Below are 5,795 nucleotides of genomic sequence, written 5' to 3'. Positions count from 1 at the left end.
CCACAGCCCCGACAGCGCCAATGGCATCAATGGCACCAATGGCACCGATGGCACTGAGCCCTGTGAGCCGGTGCTGCCGTAACCACAGCCCCGACGGCACCGACAGCAGTGATGGTACTGATGGTACCCATGGCACTGAGCCCTGTGAGCTGGTGCCATAACCACAGCACCAATGGCACCGACATCACCCATGGATCGATGGCATCAATGGCATCAATGGTATTGATGACACCAATGGCACAGAGCCCTGTGAGCTGGATCCGGTGCTGCCATAACCACAGCACTGATGGCACCAATGGCATCGATGGCACTGGTGGCACCAATGGCCCCCATGGGCCCTGTGAACCGGATCCGGTGCTGCCATAACCACAGCCCCAATGGCACCGATGGCATCAATGGCATCGATGGCACTGGTGGCACCAATGGTACTGATGGCACCGATGGGCCCTGCGAACCGGATCCGGTGCTGCCATAACCACAGCCCCGATGCCACCATGGTCACCTCCCGCTATGGGGCAGCACTGACTGTGTCACCCCATTCATGTCACTGTGCCCATGGGTGCCACTTATGGGGTCCTATGCCCCATATCCCTGACCCCCTTTTGTACACCCCCTTTTGTACACCCCCCCCAACTGTGCCCCATAACCTCCCCCCCCAACCCCCCTTTGTCACTGTCCCCATTGGGGTCCTGTGGGGCTGTGGGCACCTATGGGGCTGTGGGGACCTATGGGGCTATGGGACACCCATGGACCTGGGGGCACCCATGGGACTGTGGGGGACCCATGGGGCTGGGGCACCCATAGGACCCATAGGACCCCCCATGAATGTAGGGGTGCCCCTTGCGGTGATGCCCCAGTAGTGCCAATGGGGCTGAGCTGGGGCACCAGGAGGTCATGGCATGACCATAGCATGACCATAGCATGACCATGGCGTGTCCATGGCATGTCCATGGCATGTTAATGGTATGTCCATGGCATGTCCATGGCATGTCCATGGTATGTCCATGGCATGTCCATGGTATGTCCATGGTGTGTCCATGGTATGTCCATGGTGTGTCCATGGTATGTCCATGGTGTGCCATGGTACATCATGGTGTGATATGGTGTGTCCATGGCGTGTCAATGGCATGTCCATGCCATGACCATAATGAGTCCATGGGGTGTCCATGGCGTGTCCATGGCATGACCATAGCATGTCCATGGTATGTCCATGGCGTGTCCATGGCATGTACAGCGTTTCCGGTTGTACCTGTACGTATGTAACACTGTTGGATTTGGCTCTGTGAGTGTGGCTCATGTGGTGGTACCGGGGGGGGGTTGGGATGGGGGGGGGGGGGTCCTGCAATGGGGCTGTAGTTGGGTTGTGCCATAGGGCTGTACCATGGGGTGTGCTATGGGCTGTACCATGGGCTGTACCATGGGGTGTACCATGGGGTGTGCTATGGGGTGTGCTATGGGGTGTGCTATGGGGTGTGCTATGGGGTGTACCATGGGGTGTGCCATGGGGTGTACCATGGAGTGTACCATGGGGTGTGCTATGGGGTGTGCCATGGGCTGTACCATGGGGTGTGCCATGGGGTGTACCATGGGGTGTGCTATGGGGTGTGCTATGGGGTGTACCATGGGGTGTGCCATGGGGTGTGCTATGGGGTGTGCTATGGGGTGTACCATGGGGTGTGCCATGGGGTGTACCATGGGGTGTGCTATGGGGTGTACCATGGGGTGTGCCATTGGGTGTGATATGGGGTGTGCTATGGGGTGTGCTATGGGTCATGGGACACATGGGACAATGGGGTCATACTGGTCCTGTATGGGACAATGGGGTCATATAAGGTCCTATAGGTACAATGGGGTCATATAGGGTCCTATAGGGGACAATGGGGTCATATAGGTTCCTATAGGGACAATGGGGTCATATAGGGTCCTATAGGTACAATGGGGTCATATAGGGTCCTATAGGGACAATGGGGTCATATAAGGTCCTATAGGGGACAATGGGGTCATATAGGGTCCTATAGGTACAATGGGGTCATATAGGGTCCTATAGGGGACAATGGGGTCACATAAGGTCCTATAGGTACAATGGGGTCATATAGGGTCCTATAGGTACAATGGGGTCATACTGGTCCTATAGGGGACAATGGGGTCATATAAGGTCCTATAGGTACAATGGGGTCATATAGGGTCCTATAGGTACAATGGGGTCATATAAGGTCCTATAGGTACAATGGGGTCATATAGGGTCCTATAGGTACAATGGGGTCATATAGGGTCCTATAGGGACAATGGGGTCATATAGGGTCCTATAGGTACAATGGGGTCATATAAGGTCCTATAGGTACAATGGGGTCATATAGCGTCGTATAGGGGACAATGGGGTCATATAGGGTCCTATAGGGACAATGGGGTCATATAGGGTGCTATAGGGACAATGGGGTCATATAGGGTCCTATAGGTACAATGGGGTCATATAGGATCCTATAGGTACAATAGGGTCATATAGGGTCCTATAGGGGGGACAATGGGGTGAGGTCGGTACCGGAAGGGGTTCAGGGGGGTCAGGTTGGTACCGGGTGTCAGGGGTCAGGTTGGTACCGGTGCCGGCCCCATAGAATCATGGAATATGGGTTGGGAAGGACCTGGAGCTCATCCCATTGCAACCCCTGCTATGGGGCAGGGACACCCCACACCAAACCATGGCACCCATAGGCTTCAACCAACCAACAGGGATGGAGCATTCACAACCTCAGCACCATCACAGTACAGACCTTCCTCCTTAGGTCCAGTCTAAACCAGTTAAAACCAGTTTCAACCCATCACCCCTTGTCCTGTCACTACAGTCCCTAATATAGCCCCACAGATCCCCATTATAGCCCCATAGATCCCCATTATAGCCCCATAGATCCCCATTATAGCCCCATAGATCCCCATTATAGCCCCATAGAGCCCCATTATAGCCCCATAGATCCCCATTATAGCCCCATAGAGCCCCATTATAGCCCCATAGATCCCCATTATAGCCCCACAGATCCCCATTATAGCCCCATAGATCCCCATTATAGCCCCATAGAGCCCCATTATAGCCCCACAGATCCCCATTATAGCCCCATAGATCCCCATTATAGCCCCACAGATCCCCATTATAGCCCCATAGAACCCCATTATAGCCCCACAGATCCCCATTATAGCCCCACAGATCCCCATTATAGCCCCATAGAGCCCCATTATAGCCCCACAGATCCCCATTATAGCCCCACAGATCCCCATTGTAGCCCCATAGATCCCCATTATAGCCCCATAGATCCCCATTATTGCCCCACAGATCCCCATTATAGCCCCATAGATCCCCATTATAGCCCCACAGATCCCCATTATAGCCCCATAGAGCCCCATTATAGCCCCATAGATCCCCATTATAGCCCCATAGAGCCCCATTATAGCCCCATAGATCCCCATTATAGCCCCATAGATCCCCATTATAGCCCCATAGAGCCCCATTATAGCCCCACAGATCCCCATTATAGCCCCATAGATCCCCATTATAGCCCCACAGATCCCCATTATAGCCCCATAGATCCCCATTATAGCCCCATAGATCCCCATTATAGCCCCACAGATCCCCATTATAGCCCCATAGATCCCCATTATAGCCCCACAGATCCCCATTATAGCCCCATAGATCCCCATTATAGCCCCATAGAGCCCAATTCTTGCACCATAGGGAAGCATTTGTGCCCCATAGAACCCCACTATTGCCCCAAAGAGGACAATTACTGCCTCACTGTTGCCACATAGAGCCCCATTATTGCCACATAGAGCCCCATTATTTCCCCATAGAACCCCATTATAGACCCATAAAACCCCATTACTTCCCCATAGAGCCCCATGATTTCCCCATAGAACCCCAGTATAGACCCATAGAACCCCATTATTTCCCCATAGAACCCCATTATAGCCCCATAGAACCCCATTATTTCCCCATAGAACCCCATTATAGGCCCATACAATCCCATTATAGCCACACAGAGACCCATTATTGCCTCATTGTTACCCCATGCAGCCCCATTATTGGCCCTTTGTTGCCCCATAGTCTCATACAGCCACCTTATTGCCCCATTGTTGCCCCATAGAGCCCCATTACTGCCCCATTATTACCCAATAGAGCCACATTATTGCCCATAGAGACTCAGAGAACCCCATTATTGCCCCATTATTGCCCCATTATTGCCCCATTGTTGCCCCATTGTTGCCCCATAGAGCCCCATTGTTGCCCCATAGAGCCCCATTACTGCCCCATTATTACCCAATAGAGCCACATTATTGCCCATAGAGTCTCAGAGAACCCCATTATTGCCCCATTATTGCCCCATTATTGCCCCATTGTTGCCCCATAGAGCCCCATTATTGCCCCATTGTTGCCCCATTGTTGCCCCATAGAGCTCCATTGTTGCCCCATGGCAACAGTTCCGGGCGGAAGTGAGTGTCACCATGGCTACAGGACCGGGCGGAAGCGTCATCACGACAACAGTTCCGACCGGAAGTGGGCGTGGCCATGGAGACAAGGCCGGGCGGAAGTGTCACCATTGGGCGGAAGTGGGTGTCGCCATGGCAGCGGAAATAGGCGGAAGTTACTGTCACCATGGCGACAGGGCAGGGCGGAAGTGACACCACGACAACATTTCCGGGCGGAAGTGGTTGTGGCTATGGTGACAGTTCCGGGCGGAAGTGGGAGTCGCCATAGCGACGGGGGCGGGCGGAAGTGTCATAATGGCGACCGGGCCGGGTGGAAGTGAGTGTCGCTATCGCAACAGTTCCGGGCGGAAGTGAGTGTCGCCATGGAAACAAGGCCGGGCGGAAGTGAGAGTCGCCATGAAGACGGGGTCCGGGCGGAAGTGAGTGTCGCCATAGCGACAGGGCCGGGCGGAAGTGTCACCATGTAGACGGACCCGGGCGGAAGTGAGTGTCGCTATGGCTACAGAGCCGGGCGGAAGTGAGTGTCGCCATAGCGACGGGGCCGGGCGGAAGTGAGTGACTCTACGGCGACAGGGCCGGGCGGAAGTGTCACCATGTAGACGGACCCTGGCGGAAGTGGGTGTCACCATGGCTACAGAGCCGGGCGGAAGTGGGTGTCGCAATGGATCCGGGTATAGGCGGAAGTGTCACCACAACGACAGGACCTGCCGGAAGTGTATGTCACCACGACAACAGTTCCGGGCGGAAGTGGGAGTCACCATAGCGACGGGGGCGGGCGGAAGTGTCACCACGACGACAGAGCCGGGCGGAAGTGGGTGTCCCATGGCAACAGAGTAGGGCGGAAGTGAGTGTCGCCATGGCAACGGGTCCGGGCGGAAGTGTCACCATGGAGCCGGTTCCGGGCGGAAGTGGGAGTCGCCATAGCGACGGGGGCGGGCGGAAGTGACACCACGACGACGGGGCTGGGCGGAAGTGAGTGTCACCATGGAAACAAGGCCGGGCGGAAGTGAGAGTCGCCATGGCAACGGGTCCGGGCGGAAGTGGGTGTCACCATGGCAACACGGCAGGGCGGAAGTGGGTGTCGCCATGGAGCCGGGTATGGGCGGAAGTGTCACCACGACGACACGACCTGCCGGAAGTGGATGTCACCACGACAAGAGTTCCGGGCGGAAGTGGGAGTCACCATAGCGACGGGGGCGGGCGGAAGTGTCACCATGACGACAGGGCTGGGCGGAATCAAGTGTCGCTATGGCAACAGTTCCGGGCGGAAGTGAGTGTCACCATGGAAACACGGCAGGGCGGAAGTGAGAGTCGCCATGTAA

This window comes from Melopsittacus undulatus, chromosome 21 (assembly GCF_012275295.1).
Source record: "Melopsittacus undulatus isolate bMelUnd1 chromosome 21, bMelUnd1.mat.Z, whole genome shotgun sequence".
Classification (NCBI taxonomy): domain Eukaryota; kingdom Metazoa; phylum Chordata; class Aves; order Psittaciformes; family Psittaculidae; genus Melopsittacus; species Melopsittacus undulatus.
This window is presented reverse-complemented; position numbering follows the sequence as displayed.